Source organism: Protopterus annectens, chromosome 5.part0, assembly GCF_019279795.1.
Source record: "Protopterus annectens isolate FY-2018-M chromosome 5.part0, PAN1.0, whole genome shotgun sequence".
In the NCBI taxonomy this organism is placed as follows: Eukaryota; Metazoa; Chordata; order Ceratodontiformes; family Protopteridae; genus Protopterus; species Protopterus annectens.
The window spans coordinates 616,348,993-616,372,755 of NC_056735.1; positions in this window are offsets into that span (position 1 = coordinate 616,348,993).

The following is a 23,763-nucleotide window of genomic DNA, read 5'->3' on the forward strand; positions in this document are numbered from 1 at the left end:
TTAAAAAGCATGAGCAAAATGAACTTACATTCACCATTCAATCACAATGTATATATACAGCCTAAGTAGGGGGTTGCCAATTAATAATACATACATATATATCACCTATAAGGAATAAATATAGGTGTCCAAATGACGGAAAACTTTGGGAATTACACCACAGCTCCAATTGTAACACCAAGCATGTAGTCTTGCCTTTTCTTTTTTTTTCATTCGTTGGAAAGACCAACAGAACCTTCAAGGAGAGGATTCGTGACCATCTCTATGCTTATGGAAGGAGAGAGACGTATAGTGCCATCTCCAAGCATATGCTTACATTTGGGGAAAACCATAAATTCCTATTTCTGATATTACAAGCTGTACACCCCACAGTTAGGGGAGGAGACATTGTCAATACCACAGAGGAGTTGGAACTTAAGTGGATTCTCAGACTGGGTGCACATAGATGCTTAGGTCTGAATGAGACCCTATCTTTAAAACCAGCACTTAAATCCAGACCTTTATAGTCACTTTATTTATTTATACCTTCCATTCATATTTCATATTTCATATTTCAATATGATTTTTGTTATTTATATTATATTTTTTACACAACACATAATATATTCTTTTCATCATTATTGTTTTTAGATTGTTATTATTTAGTCAGCTATGCGCATTAATATGGCATTTGATTTTGCTCATCAGGACTTTTTAGTCTTTATAGGTGATAGTATATGTCCAGATTAATTGGCAATCAGTCACCCTACTTAGGCTGCATATATACATTGTGATTGAATGGTGATTGTAAGTTCATTTTGCTCATGCTTTTTAATATGCAACGTATATCTACGTAGTTATATTTATCCATGTAGATGTATTGTATTTGACTGCTATTTTATACCCCAGCGACACTTATATGAACTTGATATCAATTAGAAGGTTTTATAATAGTGCCTTTATCAGCACAGCATTATTCCATTTAAGTTGTATGTATATAGCGTCACCCTCGGGTGACCACTAGTATTAGCTAATCATGCAACACACATCAATACATGTAAATATCCACCAAACTTAATTATAATGATTCTTTTAATTACATAGCTTTTAACGTTGTTGAACTTCAACATGATCTTTGTGCACTATTTATAACCTGTAAATAGGATCATTGAGATTTTCAACATTGGATGTTTTGGTCTTGATGGACAAATAATATTGTTGTTTTAATTAAGCGCTTCATGTGTATTTAGCTCGTTTTCTATCTTGTGGATTGATTGTTTTACCAAAATGCTATCATTTTATGAGTAGATATGACTCTTGATAAAAACGGCAATGCGTTGTTACAAAATAGTTTGTATTAATCTTATTTTTTACATTTATAACACAATGCATTATGTATGCGCTAAGTTGTTTTAATTGCTTATGTGATATGACTGGCAGGAAAGCTTGACAGTATCGTGACATGTGGTTTCTATGCCTTACATTTTAAAGAATAACGTCTGATGAAGCTATTTTAATAGTGAAAGCGCTCACGTTTCTTTTCTTTTCTAATAAAGCTGTGTTATTTAAGTTCACGGAGTCTCTGTTTGGATTATCGCTTTTGGATTATTGTTTCAGCAACCTTGGCTCTATGTACATTTGGACCAACGTACTTGGAATACAGTTTTTGTAACAGCGTCAGTATACATGCTTTTTTGATTTATTCGCATTTGTATCCATCTGACAGCAGTTTTGGGACTGTTTTACTTCATATATATATATATATATATATATTTTTTAATACCCATATTACGTTTCTGCAGCATGCAGCAGTGCATAAACATGCTGTTATGCAAAAAAAGTATTAAAAAGAGTAAAAATGGAAAATAATAAATATGTGACGATAATGCATTTTAGGGCCTTGCATGGAGTATGTGCAATGGTAGATATCTGTGGTTACTAAGGAGGCAGACTCTGGAATAGTGTACTATCCAGGTTGTGTGCACAGATCTGTATGCAAAGCGCTGGGGTTACTAAATAGCAAAAATGGGTTACTGTGTCTACAGATAAAATCTGTGTAGCCACATAACTGTATTGGTACCATAGGAGAGCTAGCTGACATCAAAAGGGGGAGTGTCACTATCTGTTTAAGCAAGTTGGAGCTCAGTGGCACCTGTTTGTATGGAGCGCCTCTCAGTTAAGCGGGGGGGGTGTCCAGTGTTGCTAAGCTTTGTTAGCTTCTGGCACGTGTTTTAGCTGGTTTAAGTGTGTTTGCCCATCAATGGGGGTATGTCCATTGAGTGCTGACCATTGTTTATATCTGCAGCACATGTTTGCGCACTGTGACACATGATTTTTCCCCCATACTCTGCACCAGTGAAGTACAGACTTGGGAATTTTAACTGAGAGAATGCTATGGGGCTGCTGCAGCTCTGCTACATCTGTATGAGCTAGATGCTGAGCTCAGTGCTGCTGCTGCTGCTGACAATAGGCCTAGAATGAGAAGGAGAAGAGTGTTCAGGCCCAGGGTAACCTACCAGGAGCTACATGAGCTGGAGACTGTAGAGTGGTACAGGGTGGACAGGGACATACTACAAGAACTCAGTGAGCTCTCAACTCAGACCTAGAGCCAGCAGAGGGGAACCCATCCCAGTAAAAACAAAGGTATGTGTAGCCCTTAGCATACTAGCTAAAGGTACTTTCCAAAGACCAACTGGGGACATGATGGGGGTCTCACAGGCATCAGCATCCAGAGTACTCCATCAGTTCCTGGATGCCATACTACTGCATGCCAGTGAGCACATTTATTTACCCCGCAACCCTGAGGAGTGGGCCAGCAGTATTTGTCTCTTCTACCATGTAGCACACTACCCTGAGTTACTGCGTGCCATAGACTGCACTCATGTACACATCAAAGCATCACCCGGCGAGGAGGGTAGAGTCTACATAACCACAAGAGGTATCACTCCATCAACTGCCAGGTCATGTGCAATGCCCAGGGTATTATCATGAATGTGTATGCTACCAGCCCTGGCAGTTATCATGACTCCCATATCTGACATGCATCACAGCTGTACCAGATGTTTACTGGGGGACATCCCATATGGCCATCTACTGGGGGATACTGACTATGTACTGGAACTGCGGATGATAACACCCATGAGAAATGCATACACACCCACACAGGAATGGCATAATGAGGCACATGCAAAAACTAGGAACATCATAAAGTGCGTATTTGGGCTGATCAATTCATTGTTCCACTGCCTTGATATATCTGATGGAGCCCTGCAGTACTTTCCAGCCACATGTGCACAGATGTTCACATATGTGCAATGCTACACAATATGATCCTGTGGAAACAACTGCAGCAGAATAATCACAGGGAAAGGACACACAGCCCCCCACCAGTGCCTAGGTTCCCACAGCCACACCCACAGGGAGACTAGGAGGAGGAACCCCTTGCATCTGTCTCTGTAGGCAGATGTAGGCATGCCCAGTATGCCCTGGCCTTGGCAAAGAGGCAACACATAGCACATGCACTGACAACCTTGGGTCCTAGGGACTGGCACCTCACTCTGACTCGCATACATAGTAAAAATGATGTCAGCCACACTACACAACCTGTTCCTTACCATGTACTGGCTGTGTACTGCATGTGTCAGACAGAGTCATCCCTAACATACAGGCCTCTCAACCTCTGCATTCACAAAGTAAGTCACTCTCCTTTTCAACAAATGTATGGGGTACTAGACTATGGTAGCATATGTATGGACCTGCTGCATGTATGCAAGGGAATAGAGTGGGCTGCTGGGCTACTTGCAGAGAAGTAGCAGCTACATGGGACAAGTGGTACTCTGTCCAATACTGAGTGCTCCATAATATGCATTAGGCCACATGGCTGAATAACCCACTAAAGTATGCAAGGGAAATGCCAAACAGTGGGGGTCATAGGTCAGATGCATGACTGTCAGTGCCAGAGCCCCCTATCCCCAACACATCAATGTTCCCATACAACTGTAGTAACAGTATGTTTGCAAGGATATACCAGCAGACCACACAATCCCAGGCCTGTCACAAAAAACCTGGCCACATGTCCTGTTTTCCACAAAATACAGGGGTCACAGTGTGTGTCTGTCTGCTGTTGACAGTGTGAGGAATTAAACTTCACTCCAGTGGCCGGTGTGGCTCACTGGGCTAAGTACATTAATATGGATGACGATGTTCAGGCTTTGAAGCTGGCTGCACCTACAACATTTGCACATGAGGTACTCGTGGCAGGAGTCCCACAGACTGTCAATACCCAACAGTCTGTTATTGCAAGAACTGAACAAAGCCAGAGAAAATGTGGGACAGAGGGCCAAACATACAGACATTATACGTGCTCTGGGTCACCTAATAGGTGGCTAGTACAACATCAGGTTGCAACAGGTCAGATCAGCAGCAGGATGTGAAGACCATCACTTAACTGTGTCAGTACTTACAACAATTCAGTGGGCTCCATGTAGTAGTATATTACCAGAAAAACACAACTGCATGAGGAACTGAGCAGACATATGGAGCAGATTGCTGGACATCCTGCAAAAACATGTACAGTGTGAGGTATGTAGACTGTCACCCTGTGTGTGGTGTTACATCACATACACTAGTCATATCATACCTAGAACCGCTTAGAACAGGAAATCTGGACAAAGCCATGAGCAGTAGTGGGACAAAGGCCCAAATATAAGGAGAAGGATTAACTACTGGCCAGGTAACTGTAGAAAGTTCAAAGAATAACAGGTCCAGCATTAGCATGGGTTTCCTGATGTGTATGGAGTCAGTAACTCAAATGTCTGTCAGGACTTCCTAATGTCAATCTAAAATGTTTTGCCAATAATGTACCAGAATATCACAATGCTATGTACAATGTAACATGTATATGATGCAAACCTCTGTATATTTTATTACAATTTTTTACAGTTGGTAGGTATGAGACATAAATTACATTCAACACACAGCCGGGGAATGCCTTGGACAAAATATCATGGTGGTGCTGGAGTGTTGAAGCAGGTGCAGCAGCCAATTGGCTGCAGCACACAAAATCCTGGACTGGAGTACAGGTAGGTCTGGTCTGGAGTCACCTTGTAAGCACTGACAGTCACACTGGGCATGCTCCTACACTTGCTGTAGTATATCTTCCCTGTAAGCTTCATACCTCTCCAGTACACAGATGTTTGTGGAATGTGTATGTGTGCCTGATACATGTGGACCTTTTGATACAAGCGTGGATGTCTGAGAAATGTCTGGCCAATAATTGATGGCTGTTGTCAGAATATAGAGTATCTGGCTATCACACACCAGACCCCTCAGAAAACTGTAGAGAAATGTCTGTTAGTCTATTTGTGATGCCTGTGTACTGGCCCAGTAGTCAAGGACCCTCAATTCTCACCACTAACATAAGTAAGAGATGTGCACATTGAGAGGATAACAAGTACACACACAGTAAAGTACAATTTCCCTGAAGAGCATACAGAGATCACAGTTAGTCTGGGGCTGGTTTCTCCATTTCTCTCTAGATCCCCAATAAGACTCCCCACTGGCACAGCTATAGAGTTCAGATTTCAGCTGAGTGGTCAAGTAAAAACCTCTAGCACCCTCTCTGTCTAACCAGTGCTTCATGTCTCTGCCCAAGTAGCTGATGCACACACACTTTGAAATTTGATTCATATACAAACACACAGACACTCATGAGGAAGGCTGACACAGGTTCTCCAGCTATGCCTCCTTCTGCCCAGACTATAAGGTAGAAATCACTGCCACCAACCACTACTTATCAGCTACTAATAAAGCCCTCCCCAAAGGATGACCAATTCTACTGTGTAATGTTACTGTTATCCAAATAGTAAGTGTGACCCAGGGCTAAGGCTATTGGAGTGGCTTGTACAGTATCACCAAATACATGCAAGTACTCTCAGAGCTTAAATGATCACTACACAAAACAGCCACAGTTGAAAAGTTTAAAAAATATTTAATATTAAATAATATAAACACAAGACAATACTTATCAATTCAACACAGTAACAGTAGAGAGTTCAGAAATCACAGGAAAATACTTTAAAACAACATTGTAGGACAGTCTCACATAATATAGAAAACATCTGCACTAATCTGGCTATATTCCTATCTATCCCTAAGAGAAACTATGTTCTAAACAACTTTACTTACAGAGCAAGGCACAGTGTTAGTGAGTTCTTAACATGTCTGAAGACAAATACAAAATGCACTTTCTTCTTTTTGAGATAGTCCTTAAATTGATAATATACATTACTGCTGAGTCATTTCAGATTACGTCATTCATGTCACTTCTGATTTAGTTCATAGGCTAACAGAGCTCAAAATTGTCATTTCTTTGTGATCTGCAGCTGCCAGGAAGGCACAGCAATAAAATACACTTTACATTTGAAACCTAGTAATTATCTCTGTCTTATGATAATAAAAAAAAATTCAAGCTGCAGACATCCTATCTCCTAGCTTGAGATCACACACAGTTGTAGAATTCTTTATTTATCAGCTTTCTTCCAGCAGGGTGCACTGTGGTTACATTTTTGAAAGAAAGATAGAAAGAATTTCCAGCTGCAGATATCCTATCTCCTAGCTTGAGATCACACACAGTTGTAAAATTATGTATCAGCTTTCTTCCAGCAGGGTGCACTGTGGTTACATTTTTGAAGCTCAGCACATAACACAGTTTTCTTACATTTGTGAAACCAGCCTGTGGTTCATAATAATATCTACAATGGCATAGAATTATTTATAACATTTTATCTAGCTAGGCTGGCAGCCTTTCATTTTATCACACTATTCATAGTCTTACTTTGTATGGCCAATATGTACACTCTGTCACTGAGGTTGGGCCTGTGTCCCCACACTCATAATGGCTATGACCTGAATTCCTGCTGTAGGAGGTTGCCGTGTATGTTAGCCATAGCTCTGAAGTGATAAGATATGAATGCCAACAAAGCAGTGACCTAGGCAGAGTACATCAGGGACAGTCAGGGACACCTTTACAATGTCTAAACTATTCCTGTGTGACAGTCATAGACTAACAGGAACTGCCTAACAGTACATCATTTGATATTACAGTTGCTTCCACCCTTACATACTGTCAATATGTACGATTCATAATCCACTAGCTTTCATACAGGAGTCGACCATTGTAGGAGGCAGTGACAGGCCACAGCTGTGATTTGATTCACAGCAGGCACAGTTGAGAGGCATGCCTGTAGGAGTTGGACAGCAGAGTATCACCAACATGTCATTCCCATAGATATACTACAGGCCTACTTTTAGAATCTCTATTCCCCATACCTACATCCTCACATATGCATCCCAGTATATGGGACACGTATTACATACCTGGTAGAGTGATGCAATCCTTTTGTGAACAAATCCTCAAGAAAAAAGCTTGCTAAGTCATAGTCTGTTGTGGTGAAGCAACAGACAGACCTGGCATTTGATTGCATTTTGTAGGTAATGCTCATTAACAAGAAAATGCCTGTGCACCAATCCGTGGCTCAGACTTGCTAATTGCATCCAAAACAGCTGGGTTGCACTTACATTAGCCAATGACATGGTACCACAGTGCAATATTTAAGGCCTTCATGTAGGCCTTGGCCCCTTTCTCAGTGTTTGAGATGGACATTAGTGAGGTGTGGAGCCTGCATCATCGCAGAGGGTAGTTACAGATACTGTTCAGTGTTGAGATTTATGAGGAATATCCACAGTTTTGCATGCTATGTTTGGTCATTGTCCCATAACATTGTGATTTTCTGGAAGTTCAGTGTTAAACATTGTGGGTTGAGGTCAGTAAGGGGCAAGAGACATGTGAGTGTCAGACATCATACCCACCGGAATATGCATGCTGATGCAGCAGCGGCTATTCTATCAGCTCACTACGTTTGTAGGGGCAAACTGTAAAACATGTCCCTGTCGCTGGACCTTTGCACCCTCTCTTTTATGTATGGGTTTTTCTGGATCCCTCATTCTAGGGGGTTGTGAGGTATGGTAGATCTGCAGCAGGTAGCTTAACATACAGCTGCATATGTTGCAGTCTGCAGCTACTGCACCAGCAGAGACAGGGTGAGGGAACCCTTTACATTCCACTCGGGGCATGTGCTTAAGGTACATCTGTTATGCAACAGTGCTAGTCACAGAGTAGTAGGCAACATATAGTTAGGTTATATGAATATGTGCAGTGTGTCCCTACCTACAGACATTTGACTTGCAAATATGGGTAGCAGATAATCCAGTAGCAGCAACCTGTGTGGGTTAAAATTGCATGACCCAGTCATTATTTGCTGTATTCACAAGAATTTTAAAAGGTTAAAAGATAAATGAAGGGCCAAATTGCAAATGAATGCACACTGAAGGCAAACATCAGAGCATCAGAGATAGTCTGGATTTCATAAAGTATACTAAAACAAAACTAAGTAATTTTCTATTCAGTGCGGGGTTATTTTAATCACTGCCCATGCCTGACAGATTCTAAAACATAGCATGCATGTCCAGCGCCACTGAAATGCAACATATTTCACCGAGAACTTTATGAAAACACTAAGCGGAGGTAATATGTGCTGTATTTATACAACATGATATTAACCAAATTGTTATGCAATCATGCAGGATCTGCAAAATCACTTAAAAAATAAAATAAAAGGTAACCAGAATTTATTGAAGTACAAATGGCTGGGGTACTGCAAGTCAGAGAGGAAAATATACAAACGCATCCTAGAAGACAGTCAGCTAATCACAGGACCAGGCTAAATTTAAGCTATCTGATTAGACAGAGAGGCACTGTGTATGATGCACACCCTGCACATGTATCCATGTACTCTGTGAGAGAACCCAACACTTCTAAAAACAAATGTTTGCCTGAGTCTGAGTATACTGACCTCTGGGAAATTTCAGCAGCATGTCAGATATGCAGTTGGAATGTCCCAGACAGCTGCCAACCACATAATCTCTCATTTCCTGGCAGCAATGAGTACATCCGCTTCCCAGGTATAGTCATGGAGCAAAGAACTGCTATGTAACAGTCCTATCTATGCCATAGCCAAATTCCCCCTTGTCCTTGGTGCAGCTTATACCTGATGTAAGAAAGGTGGCCATTGCTCAGTTGTAAGGTGGTGTTCTCAGCATAAGGCCTCATTGCAAATATGGCAGCACACCCTGGCAGTGACTGTCTATGATGCTGCAACATGGTCTGAATGCTGCTTTTCAACATGGTGAAATACCTGAGGGATGACTACTACTTTTTAAGTATAAGACCACAGCTATGATGTAACCAGAATCCACACCTATCAACAGTAAACATCAGTATAGCATACATGTTATCTTCTTCCTACGAACAGATAATTGGGTTATCCAATGGAGCCATGGCTAATGACACCATACAGTCCCATCAAACCCTGCTGGAGAGGCATACAACAGATCACACACCATGACATGAAACATCATAGCATATGTGTATGACATGCTGAAATCAAGATTCAGATGTCTGGACATATCTGGGGATACACTATAATATAATACACACCAGAAAAAGCAGCATAGATGAATATTGTGTGTGTGCCATGCACACAATATATTAACAGCAAAACATGGTGGTGTGCCATCTGCAGGTATAGGTGACCTATTTCAAGAGCCAAAGGTGTCTGAAGATGGTATATCACAGCTGTCACAGGGTGATCAGAAAGACACAGGGGAAGAAGAAATAGGCATGGGTGATGAATGATGTGGCCATATGTCCTAGCTAAGGCAACACAGCAGCATCTGACACATACCTTTGACTCATGACAAGCCACATATACATAGGTAACCAGAGTAAACAGCGATGTTCATGGGTTGCCCCACAACAGCAGCACAGATCACAATTAATGGAAAAAAAACATTAGTTGTCTATACTGAACATTATACATAACATAAGCTGAAGGTATACCAGTAAGAACATATTTATTTATTGATTCATTTTATTTAATATGTTTACCAGGATAGTCTGACTGGGTGAAAAGCCCGTTTTCAGTGGAGGCCAGGGAAGAAAAGCTCCAGAGACAGTTATGCAATGTGTAGAGAAAAGATAGACAATTATACAATGTTTAGAGGAAAACAAAAGTTATATACATCATAAGAATTATATACTTCATAAAGTACACCGTTAAATGCTTAAAGTAAAAGTAGGATGCACTGATTGAATTAGATTAAATTGATCAGAAATAAAGTAAATTTTGATTAGGGCAAATAGGTACCCTATAGTAATTAAGTAATGGATGAAGTGAAATAGAATGTAATTAGAGTAAGTAGTGTGAAATGGAACGAAGACTGTAGAGTAGAATAAAAGAGAGGGGAATCGAAGGTAGAAAGGGTAAGCAGTGAGTAGAGAGGAGGGTAGAGAAAGAAGGAAGATGAATAGGAGAGAAGTTAGGCAGGAGTGAAAGGTAAGGTAAGTACATGAGAAAAATTGGAGGGAAGTATTGTTGCAGGAGGAGGAGATAGAGAAAATTAGCAAGTAATTGGGTTGGATGTAGTGGATATAGAATGCTAATTCAAATATGAAGATGTTTAACCTGGTCCAGTGCTTGGGCAGAGCCAGTTGTTGCTGAGGAAGACTCTTATTTTTTTTTATGTTGATTGGTTGGTAGTAGTTATTATGCTCTGGGAGCAGAATTCCATATTTTGGAGATGTAGCTCCAGAAAAGGGAGATTTGGACACTTGTAATCAAAGTGTACTAGTGTTAGTATAAGGTACCAGTGTGTGTATGTGTGTGTGTTTGTGTGTGTGTGTGTGTGTGTGTGTGTGTGTGTGTGTGTGTGTGTGTGTGTGTGTGTGTGTGTGTGTGTGTGTGTGTGTGTGTGAGTGTCAGTGAGTTTTATGTAAGTTAAATAATGGAGTAGTTCAAGTCAGTTTAGGAGATGTAATGCAAAGCAGCGGTGAGACCTATTTAGGGAGTTAGTGGAGAATTTGGCAATTTTATTATTGCAGGTTTCAAGTTTGGTTAGGTTAGTTTTACTAATGTTAGTGAAGATAGGCGAGGCATATAGTAGGGTGGAGAAGAGATGAGTCTTGGCTATTGTTTGGCTTTTGTTGTTAGGAAAAGCTTGATTCTATATAATGAGCTAAGTTTCATATGCATCTTCTTGATGGGCTACGATAGGTGGACATCAAAATTCAAATTATTGTGTATTAGAATGCCTAATAATTTAGTTTTAGTTACAGCTGTTATTATGGTGTTGTTTGAGAAATGGATTTGGAAAGGGGTAAGAAGCTTTGTGGTCTGCCAGGGTAAAAGAGCATCAGCTTAGTTTTGGAAGGGTTCAGAATCAGTCGTGAATCAGATAGCCATGCTTCAACAGATAGGACGGACTGTTGTGCAATGGTAACAAAATGATTTAGTGAAGGCTTATACAAAACACTGAGAGGAAACATCAGTACAGGAAGACTGTCTGCAACGGACATCACCAAAGAGGAACACACAGGCAAATGTATAGGATGCAGGAGGCTGTGCATAATAGAAGTTGTAAATGGACAGGTGCAATATCATCATACAGATTGATTGCATGGAACTTTACCCATCAAGGAGCCACTATCACAAGGCATCTAGGTCCATGATGTTTATGGGACTGTATCAGCAAATATGTACCCAACAGTGTTGCATCAGCTGCACATGGTACCACTGCAGCATGACATATTTCCAGGTAATATATGTGCAAACATGCAGAGCATCAGTAACAGAGACCAAACAACATACTTGCAGCATGCATCAATGTTGTGAATATAGCAACATATATATATATATATATATATATATATATATATATATATATATATATATATAGGTCTGCTCCTTCTTATCAAATGCACAGTTCTCCGAAAGGCAGTTTGACGACTCTGGTGTTTAGAATGTGCACTTTGCCGAAAACACATATCACTTGAACTTAAATTACTGAAGATCATAAATCGCAAAGTAGATTAAATATGTTACTCATTCAAGGCTACATACACAGTATTATCTAGAAAAATACTCAAAGACACAATACTTAAAAAAAAACAACAACACAAACACCCATTTTCTACTGTTTTTGCAGTGGGATAAGTCATAGTGATAGTGGTATGGCCAACAGCAGATATGTGCACAAGTTACAGCACAGACATTGATGTTTAATGACCATGTGTGGGTCTAATGAGAGGTGGTCTGTCTCTTCCCGCTACAGCAATGCCATAGTAATAACCAAGTGCTATGTACCGTAACTGTACATAGCACTTGGTTATTACTATGGCATTGCTCTAGCACTGCTGTAATAATGCTTTCAGTAAAGCATGCAAACGATACACTGTCAGTTTACTACCAAAATGCTGAAACACAGTTGTTCGAGTAATGACTTACTTGAAAATAAAAGTTGGAAATGAAAGCATTGCTCATTCAAAACAATGAAAGTGGCAATGTAGATAGTTTGAATTTGGACATTATTGACATTACCCAACTTACCCTGACATTCAGTGATTTCCTACAAAAGTTTTGCAGGTGGGCAAGGCTCCCTGCATCCCCCATGTGGGTGGCTGTGCCCCCAGACCCCCTACTAATTATATATTCCAAGTTCGAGATCACACTACAGTGATGAAAATGGTAAATTTCTCGATCCCCAATGTAGTGTGATCTCCAGTCAGAATTTCAACCTCACAACAGTGAATGCACACTAACATTAGCCGGTGTGGATTCAAACATTTTCTGATCAGTGTTATGTGAACTTGGAAACAGCCTTTTGACCAGCCCAGTTCACGTAACTGCCACCTGACATTTTGATAATAAATCTACATTGTCAATATGTGCAGCCTTTCCTGCCATGACCTCTATACATATGTCCTGACCTTCATGTAACAAACACAGCTGGTGTGGTATACAATCAGTGGCATTGGCAAGCAAGTCAGATCCATGATGTCACTATGAATGTTCATTCTCCTGTAACAGTAGATGGGCACCCTTTGATACATGCTCATTCACACCAGCTGCACTGTTACATGTAGTCAGATGGGCAGTATTGCTCCATCATGGGGAAGAGTAACCATCATTACCAGACTCTACATTGGATGGTGGGTCATGTTCATCACCACATGCATCACTTGATGTCCTCACATAATCAGAATGGGGCCACATTATTCTCCATATCTAAGGTAACAGCCTGCTTCACATGGTTGTCCACTTCTGGGGTAGATGATAAAACCAATTCAGTGGTCTACATGCTATGGACCATGCTATCACATCCTACCTCATGATCAGTGGACAGTCAACTGGATTAGGCAGTGACTGGATGTTATACAATCAGACACAGATGACACAAGTCATATACTTTGCCTATGTTCAATCCATCAGGACCCAAATCCAAATCACTTAAACCTCGGACCAAGTAAAAATAGGACAAAAACCCAAGGCACAAGTATTAGGCTTTGCTGATGGATTCATATTCATAAGGGAGGAGTAGGCAGAGGCCCCTCCAACACAGCTCTCAGCAGTTAGAGAAATCTGCTCTCACTTTCAAGAGAAATCTAAGAAGATGTGGGAGATGAGTTTTACCCCAGGGGTCATCTTAGGGTCACGCTAGACAGTCATCATAGACAGGCACAGTAACCTTAGGGGGATATCACTAATAGACAGAGCACAAGATTCACAGTATTCTAGATTTATTCTGTACATTTTTGTACCACTTCATGGGTGGCAAAAGCCACATCACTATGGCTAGGCTGAAAAAACCCCCCCAGCCAGATACGCCCAGTACTATAAAACTATGAAACTATACCTTCACACAAATCAAATCATACAGCTTAGTAATAAAATATGGGATGACTACATAACTACAGTGGTCATAAGGATATGGACTTGGACATAATGAACTTGCTTTATTCAAAGACCCTATATAACAGTGAGATGACATGCACATACATATGAAACACATATGACAAATGAGACTAATACAAATATTAAAACCTACCTGACATGCCCTCTTGTGACTCCACCACTGGAGCTAAGGGTTGAAATGCAACTGTCATGTGAAAACATAGACAAAAAACATCCTAATTAAGCACATAATGGGTACCATGCAGCATTCCAACAGAGGTATAACAGACAACAGATAATATAAATACATACCAGATGGTTGAGGCCAATGGGTAGGTTGCAGGTGTCCTTGGCAGGTGAAGAACACAGTAGTTATGAAGGGTGCAGGTGAGATTGCCAGTAGTGACATGTGATAGCAGATGCAGTGTCTTAACATTTATTTCCTCCCTGTTTGAGGAAAGTATCACTTGTCACAAAGTGGATCCTGTGGTATAGCAAGGCATACAGATGTCAACATATGTCTATGCTCTATAGTCATAACTGCAGGCAGAGTCACAGAACAGCTATGGAATACCCTAATAGGAATGGAGACACATGACAAATGGTGCACATGTTGTCCAGATATACCTAGCATATGTGTATGACATGCTGAAATCAAGATTCAGATGTCTGGACATATCTGGGGATACACTATAATATGTATGAAACAAAGCAACATGAATATCATATATCACAAGTGTGCTAGAAAGTGATACATCACATAAATAAGATGAACAACCATGCCTGGTCTATTTGCATGTGAAATTCATGCCATGTTATATCAAATTACTGTGACTGGTATATATGAGCAGGTATTCTTCACATACTGCATAGACATTCACTGGTCCATTAGTGAATGTAAAGAGGAGGTGATGCTTTATTTGGCATCATTATTGAATGCCTTGTTTATCCTTAACCTTCTTATATCAATACTTGGTCTTCTTGATAATAGACATATAATCTTAGGAAATACTTCAACAGATTTGCATACATGCCCATGTGTTCACAACTGTAATGCATATGCAGTAATTTACATAGGCGTACATGTATATGGACGTATTATGATCAACATAACAAATGCCCTTGTAGTATGTGACTGTGCATACAGTTACTCCAGATTTGTGTGCTGTACTTTTGCTCACACAACTTTCATTTAATCAGTCATGCACATGGACTGTGATATTTATATCAATAAAGGTATTTTATGGTTAATAGGTTCATAGGTGAGTACTAAGCTATTGGCCCTAGGGCCTATATAAGCCTAGCCAAATGGTACCCTGTTTTTCGCCACCCAAGAAAATTATTTTCCTGTGCCCCTGTTGAGCAAAGCCACAGAAGTGATCCTTGGAGTAAATTTCCTATCGCCTATCCAATCATCAAGATTTTTCTTGAAGAGTGCTAATGAAGAGCTTTGTTTGATATAGATAGGTAGTTTGTTCCAAAGTATGGGAAGCCTCTGGGACAGGAATCTATCCCTTCAGCATAATCTGTTTATTGTGGTGACAAGGGGTCCCTAGAGCATGTAGCTCGGAGGGATTGGGATTTCTTTAAGTGGAGCATGTCCAACAGCTCTGGATGTGAATTAACTTTGTATGTTAGGCAGAGATCGCTTCTGAGTAGGTGATATGTGATGGAGTAAAGCTAGAGTTTTTTGAGACAGTCTGCATAGGGCATCTGTTTGAGGCCAGTAATCCTCTTTGTAAGGTATTTCTGTGGCCTTTCCAGTTATTGTAGATGTCTTGTGAGGTACATACAAAAAGGGGCGTTCTACTCTATAATGGGTCTAATGAGTAATGAGTAGAGGGGAACAATTACCTCTTTTTTCCTGGATGAGAAACCTTTTGTGATGAGGTGTGCCATGCAGAAGGATTTCCTGACTACTGTGGCAATGTGATTATCAAAGGAGAGACTACTGTCCACCTATGTCCCAAGGTCTCTTATTATACTTTTGGTGTTAAGTAGACTACCGCCTATGTAGTAGTTCATGGGTACAGAGTTTTTACCAAAAGGGATGACAATGCCCTTTTTGGCATTGAGCTTCAGGCCATGGCTTTGATACCAGGCATCTGTCTCAGTGAGGCCCCTTTGTAGGATGTCCACATCATTAGGAGTTTTGATAATGGCTCCTAGTTTGCAGTTATCTGCAAACTTTGTTAGCCAAAGACCTTCTGTGTTAACCTGCACTTCAGAGAAGTAGATACCAAACAGTAGAGGACCCAGGACTGAACCCTGTGGTACCCAACTTGTCACTGGTCTGAAGTTGGATTTAGAGTCTGCTACATTCAGAGTGTGGGTTCTGTCAGTGAGCCAGTTGGCAACCCATCTTGTGAAATAGGGATTTATACCTAGTTTAGTGAGTTTATCTATAATTCCAGAGTGGGGGGTGGTGTCGAAAGCCTTGGCAAGATCTAGAGAGGCTGTGTGAATCACCTTATCCTCATCTACAGCTTTGATAACCGCTTCAAAGAAGTCTATCAGGTTTAAGAGACATGATCTGCCTTTTACAAACCTGAACTGGGTAGGGTTCAGAGTTTGGAGATTACCAATGCCATTGTTTATAAGTTCCATGGTGATATATTCCATAGCCTTGCAGACCAGGCTCGTCTGGCTATTGGGGTGGTAGTTCCCAGGGTCCGTGGTGGCTCCCCATTTGTGGAGTGGGATAACCATTGCTGTGCACCATTCAGTGGGCACAAAGCCTGAGGTGAGGGTATGACTGAACATGGTACTTAGGTGGGGTGCCAGTTCGTTCGGTAGTTCGTGTAGAACACAGCATGGGATGTTGTCAGGTCCCATGGATTTGTGTTCTTGGCTTTGGAGAGTGTGTTTTTTTTACCTGTGCAGTCATGATTACATGGTGGTTGATGTATTATGTTTGCATAGCAGTGTATAAGTGTATATGATAATGAAAATTATTTTGTGTACCTATACATCTTGTTGTTTAACTTTGTTTTTTTCTGAAAAGATTTCAAGCCTGCATAAACTAAAGCACTGTTGGTGATTCCCTACTGGGTAAGGAAAGTAAGCCTATATATTTTTGTCTGTGAATGATAGAGCTGCTTTCTGTTTACCTGCTCAATTTTGTTTTCTGTTTTAAGAAATCTGATTGGCCTGGTTTTTATGTTCATTGTGAGAAATAGACACAAGTTATCTAGGCTGCAGATTTCACGTTTTTTTTTTCATATATTCAGTTGCTACTTAAGTGATACTTAAATGCTCCATGAATTTCTGGGGCTTTGTCTTTTTCTGAAAAGATTTCAAACCTGCATAAACAAAAGCACTGCTAGTAATTCCCTGTTAGTTTTTCCCACCCACCCTCTCCTTCGTTGACCTGCTTTTTAAACCTGGTGATTTTAAGCTGCCTGCCCATACTGTAAAGCAAGCTTAATAAGCTCCACCGTTTCTACACTGCTGTTGATATCTTGAATTATTTATTTGCTTTTCCCTGTGCTTATATTAAAAACGCGTATTTTGTCTCTCATTGTCTGTTCTACTGATTTACTTGCTTTGAATTAATTATCTAGCTGTTGGATAAAGTCATGTTATTTTTATTGTCTAGCAAGCATTTGTTTTTACATCAGGAAGTCAGTGGATTTTCTATCTAGTGCACTGAGAGATAGCTTCTTCTCTTTAGGTTGGGGAAACTCTGGAGATTTCTGCATGTAGTTCCATAGGCTGGAGGGCTTATTAATTAGCTGATCTTGTATTTAGTACATTTATAAATTGTGTACAACTAAGTGGCTCTTCGCTCATTTATACAAACCAAGTACTTTGATTGAATGATCACACTTTTATAAGCCATTTAAAATGCCCTGCTGTATCCTTACCTTTAAGTTTGTCTGTGTTAGCATTTCACTCTGGACGTTCCTTTACTGTGCTTTTACATTAGGGAGACTGGGATTATTCATCTAGTGTCAGTCAGTGTTTACCTTGGCTATCTAAGCTGGGAAGCACACACAATGACTCTAAGTAATTTTTTGTAGTTCAATTATATACTGTGACTGTCATTTAACAGTTTCAAAAAATAAGTACTGTCTGCTGCTGCTTTAAGTAGTTAATTGTACTTTATTACATTGTGTCTGTTAGCTGTAGGACTGTGGTAGGGTGTTTGTGTGGTCTTGTTACACCTGGGCTCCAAATCAGCTATTCTACATTAAAAAGGTGTTTTTCTGCACCCTTATGATAGAAGTGTGCTGATCTAACCTGTCTGAGTTGGTGATTGCTGGTGGAAGGCTTATTATGTGCTTTCCTGACTGGTAGTTAGCTTAAAACTTGTTTCTTTTTGCTCGTATTTAAGTCTTGCATTTGGGTAGTGCTGTTGTTCACACAGAGGTGGTTAGCAGTGCCCTGTATAGATGCAAAAGACTAGAAGCTCAGTTTTTCCCTAAAAAGTTGTCATTGAAACCCTTCCAAACTTTCCTTCTACTCTAGGAGCAACTCAGTTGTGCACTGAGCAGTGTTGCATTATTGATCGACCTTAGCTTACACAAAGTATACATAGGTGTCTCTTGTAGCCTCAGTGCTACCAGTACAGTCCTGTAAAATTAACCCATTTCCATAACTAATAAAACATACAGTATGAACCTGTTATCATGGATGGGCAGTTTCCCATCATCTTTCTGGCCAGCCTGACACACATGGGCATCCTGAGGCAATGTAGCAATTGTCTCATGTATACTGACAAACACTCCTGAAACAAGCAAATACTTTATGTGGGAGATGTAGTTACACTATGAAACTGGAGGCAAGACTCTCATATAAGGTCAGATCAAATGCCAAACAGGTTGTCAGCACACACGCACACACACACACACACACACACACACACACACACACACACACACACACACACACACACACACACACACACAAATGTCCCACACTAAATAAGGACATGACACATAAACACACATGTGCAGAGGTACTCACTAGTAACTTAAAAAAAGATTAGAGGCCTCCCAAACAGAAACCACGTACACACATGACAATGTAAAAACAACCACAACACATAATAAACACATAAACACATGAGTCTCTCAACAAATAAGACCATATGGCATAACACCACAAAACCTAATGTACTGGTCGTAGGTGATTCCATTTTGAGACAGGTGAATGTTCCCCACACCAGGCTGGATAAGAAGTGGGTTATGATTAGTTGACTGTCAGGTGCCAGGATCCATCAAGCCACTCAAGCACTCAAGTCACTCAGCCACAAGTACCAGTATGACTCCATCATAGCCCATGTGGAGGTGAATCACTTGAGAGGTACCTCACTGGACTATATGAAGCGAGACATGACTGAGCTCTCAGATTATGTGTCAAAGGCAGGTATAGGCCTAGCCTTAAGCAGCATTCTACTTTCTTTAGTGATGATGCCACAATGCAAACAAATATGATTAACTTTAACAATTGGTTTAGCTTCTGGTGTGAGTCAAGGTAATCCAGTATGTGTCAGCCTGGGAAAACATGGTCACCATGTCTCCTATAGGCTTCTGGATACTGGCAAAGACACTAGCCACCCCATTTTGTCTTTTTTTTTTTGCAGTGTCAAAATAACCAACCTCTCCACATAACAAAATCCTCTCTAGATAAACTCAAGGTACTGTTGCTTAATGCTAGTAGTCTAAACAAGAAACCACACTCCCTGGAAGCACTCCTCACTTTGGAAGATGCTGATGTCTGTGCAGTCACCAAGATATGGTTCAAAGGCACAGAAAGCACCCCAGCTATGCAAGGCTATGCCTTCCATGCATTCAGACCACAAACTGAGCATGAAAGATCCAAAGAAGGAGGTGTATCCATCTTCACTAAGGACAAGTACACCTCAAGACTGGTCAAATAGTATGACTCTCTTGAGTTACTCCATGTACAATTAAATATAGGCAAAGCCCCCAGCCACATCATAGCTATCTATAGGTCACCCACCTTGAAACAAGAAAAACATACCTCATACCTAGACTTACTGGAGTCACTTGCCATACAGCCCAACACATTACTGATGGGTGATTTTAATTATCATCAAGTGGTAAACACACACAACCACAATCACAAGAGATTCTTGGATTTTGTCAATAGAAATGCTCTGAAACAGCTTGTCAGCACACCCAAAGGAGGCTCAAATGTCCTGGACATACTACTCATTAACATGAGAGAGCATTGCACCCCCATTCGTGTGATGTCCTCCCTGGTAACATTGGACTATAAATCAGTCTTGTTTGATGCAGTTATAAGACCAGATACAACAACAAGCTAAAAAACACTTAAGATTTTTTCAAAGACACATTACCTCCTACCAAGTGATAGTATAAGAGGTTTCAAAGCCCCCTCAAACTCAGATAACACAGACTCCTATGCAGAGGTGTACACCAATGCCCTGTATAACTACTTATGTAGTTGTATAGAATCAGCCTTACCTGACTGGATTAATACCAGGCCTTGCCGAAAAAAAGCAAGCCACCCTGGTGGACCCCTAGTATAAAAAGGTTATACAACAAGAGAAAGAAATTAATGTCCAAGAACAATAGGGAACTGGCTCAGCAGAGAAAGAAATCCCTCTTTAGTTTAAACAAACACATTAGAGATTTTTTTAACACCTTTATTGAATCATCACTTGTGACACAGGTGAATTTACATTCATACAAACATAATCAAATTGTATTAAATTAACATTAACAAACATTATACTTCACATATATTGCTACATATTATATAACCTAAGCAACATATCTTGTCAAGTCCACCAAAGCTAATTACAAAGCAAAAATAGCTTCCCTAGCTAAGGATGATCACAAGACATTCTTTAACTATGTCCGAAATCTAAAAGGGAATACCCAGCTATGCATTGAGCTAGTTGTGGATGGCACCACCCATACTCAACCAGAGGTAATAGCCAACCTGCTAGCTGACATATTTGGAGCAAAGCTAACCCCCCCTGTCCCCTCCAATCATCCGCCAAAGTAGACCTGCTACCATTCCTCAGCCTATTATCTCAAGAGAACATGCTATCTCAGCGCTGTCCAATGCCAAAATCAGGGCATCAGTGGACTAAACAACATCCATGTTGCCTTTTAAACAACTGAAAACATGACCTAGCAGAGGGATAGACAGTGCATGCTGCATATCTTGAACTATCCATGGCATTTGACGCAATCCCCCACTCAGGTATTATACAGAAACTCTCCCAATTGGGAATTAACCCCTACATTATCAGATGGATAGTCAATTGTCTCACTAACAGGAAACATACTGTCAAGTGGGTGATTTCACCTCTAACAAAAAGACCAGTCACCAGTAGTGTACAACAAGGTTCTGTAATTGGCGCCTTACTGTTCAGAATTTATTTCTCAGAAGTCCAGGCAAAACTGGATGGGCAGTGGTTGACCAAGTTCACTGATGATTGCAAATTGAGAGCCATCATTGAGTCCCCTAACAATGTTTATATACTGCAGATAGGGTTAACACAGACAAATGGCTGGTGCCAAAGCCACAGATTAAAGCTAAATGCAAAAAAAATGCATTATTATTCCCTTTGTGAAAGCTGACATCCCTCCTAATTACATTATAGACAGCACCACCACTAAGTGTAGACCCAGTGGTATGTAATCTGGGTACTCTAGTTGATAGCCATCTGAGCTTTGACCACCACGTATCCACAGTAGGAAGGACATATTTTTCTGTGGCACATCTTATAAGTAAAGGCATTGTATCTAGATCTAGGGATGTTATAAGTCCTGTATACTCACCCTCATAAGACCAATAATTGAATACAATGCCACTGTTAGCATGTACCTCACCAGACTCCTGCAAGCTGGAGAGCCCACAGAGATTTCTCACCAAGAATTTACAGGGTACACAAAATAAATCTTACATGGAAAGACTGAAAGCCCTGTCACTATATTCTGTCTCCTACAGGTTGCTATGTGGTGACCTGACCTGACCATGATGGAAATGCTACACATTCATAAATCAAACTTCATGAGGGTCATTCACTCCAGGGATCGTAACCTAGCCTCTGACATGAATAGGTCATGCTGGAGAGATAGATACATTTCTCAGAAACTGCCAGTTCTCTGGAACAAGCTTCCAATTCATGTGAAACAGAGTCCCTCCTTGACCAATAGACAGTTACCTCTGTGAATTTCACTCACCTAACCACAGACAATTGGGGCAACTCAGGATAAATATTGCTTTGCTTGTAAAGTCTCTAGGGATGTTAGCCTAGTAACCTTCTATAGACCTACAAACCTATGAACAATTGCAAACTACTGTGTTATTCTCTTTTGTATGCGGACAGACACATTTATAACTATCAGCAATGCAGTTTGCGCATGTGACATACATTTACTATTTGCTTCAATATAGCTTGAGTGGACTTTCACACCACCATGTGTGGTGAACACATGCATATGCAATGTGCCCCCTTAGATAAGGTCATCCTGCTTTATTGTGTGCCTACTTTTTGTTGCTGGCATTTTCTCACCGGTGTGGGCCTGTATTGTCCATATCTCTTCCCCTTTTATACTGGCTTCAGATACATGTTTCGCTAATGCAGTTATATACGGTCTACATACTTGGTTATGTATCCATTAAGCATGGAACCTATGCATCTGTCCTTTTATGCAGATTGTTGGTCTATATGGCTAAGTGTAATGTATGTGATTCATGTTATATAGGGAAGACAAATCATATGTTTAAGGACAGGATTCTGCAGCATCAGAGTGATATACGAAATAATAAGCTAACAAATGCATTAGCAAAACATGTATCTGAAGCTGGTATAAGTCACAGCTTTAAGTTCTTTGTACTACAGAAATTAAATGAAAGTTTAAGGGAAGGAGATTTGAGCAATGAGACTGAACTTGCTGAGTTAAAATGGATTGGTAACTTTAAAGCATATGTGCCACCTGGTTTGAATAGTGCTGTTGCTTTAAAGCCTCTCCTAAAGAAGAGAGGTTTAGTACACTAAGTGTTAACACCTAACAGTTTTAATTGTTTTCACTTAATTGGAAGCTTTTTGTATTTAAAGGTCTGTTTTCTCGTACTGTTTGTTAAGGTCTGAAGAAGTGAGCAATCGTGAAAGTGCTTACCTGTTTTTATTTGTTTTTATCTGCTTTTTGGAATTAAAGTGTTCTTACTCTCAGCATTGGGCATCCTTTTGTTTGCTGATCCTAGATTCCATTATGTTCTCTTGCTGCAGTTCCTCTACATTATCATCATTGTGATATAGTTGCACTGTCACAACAGTGCCAACATGTTGGGCATTTTGCACATGCAAAGCAGATGCATGCAAGGTGTTGCCACTTGCTTGGATTCCATCGCTGCTTCTATTTTGCTTCTGTGTTGAGCCTAACCCAATAATTGCTTTCCTTCTATCTTATGCACAGCTGGCATTCCTTGTCTATTATTACTAATACATGTCTTAACCATTTACATCATTTTCCATGTCACACATGTGTGCTGACATTCTGTTAGGATCATGTTAATCCATTGCATGTCATACATATACACCGCATACCTGACAACTCATCTTGCCTCTGACATGGCTTATGTCTCTGACATATAAATCACATTTGGCCAATGTCTGGACTGTATACACCTATTTGTGTATTAGACAGCCAGATTCTTGCCTTTCTACAGTACTGCTGGTTGCTTGCCTTTCACATGCAGAGTTGGTGGTCCTAGTCTATTCTGAATTTGTCTCACATCTCTCGACCTCTTAGAACAAGAAATCTGAACAAAGCCATAAATAATAGGGGACAAAGGCCTAAAAATGGGTAGAATTTTTAAATATCGCTCTTACAAACTTAGAACATTGATAGAATAACAGATTCTACATCAGCATGGATTTTCTGAAGAGTATGAAGTCTGAAACTCAAATGTCTGTTATTATTTTCTG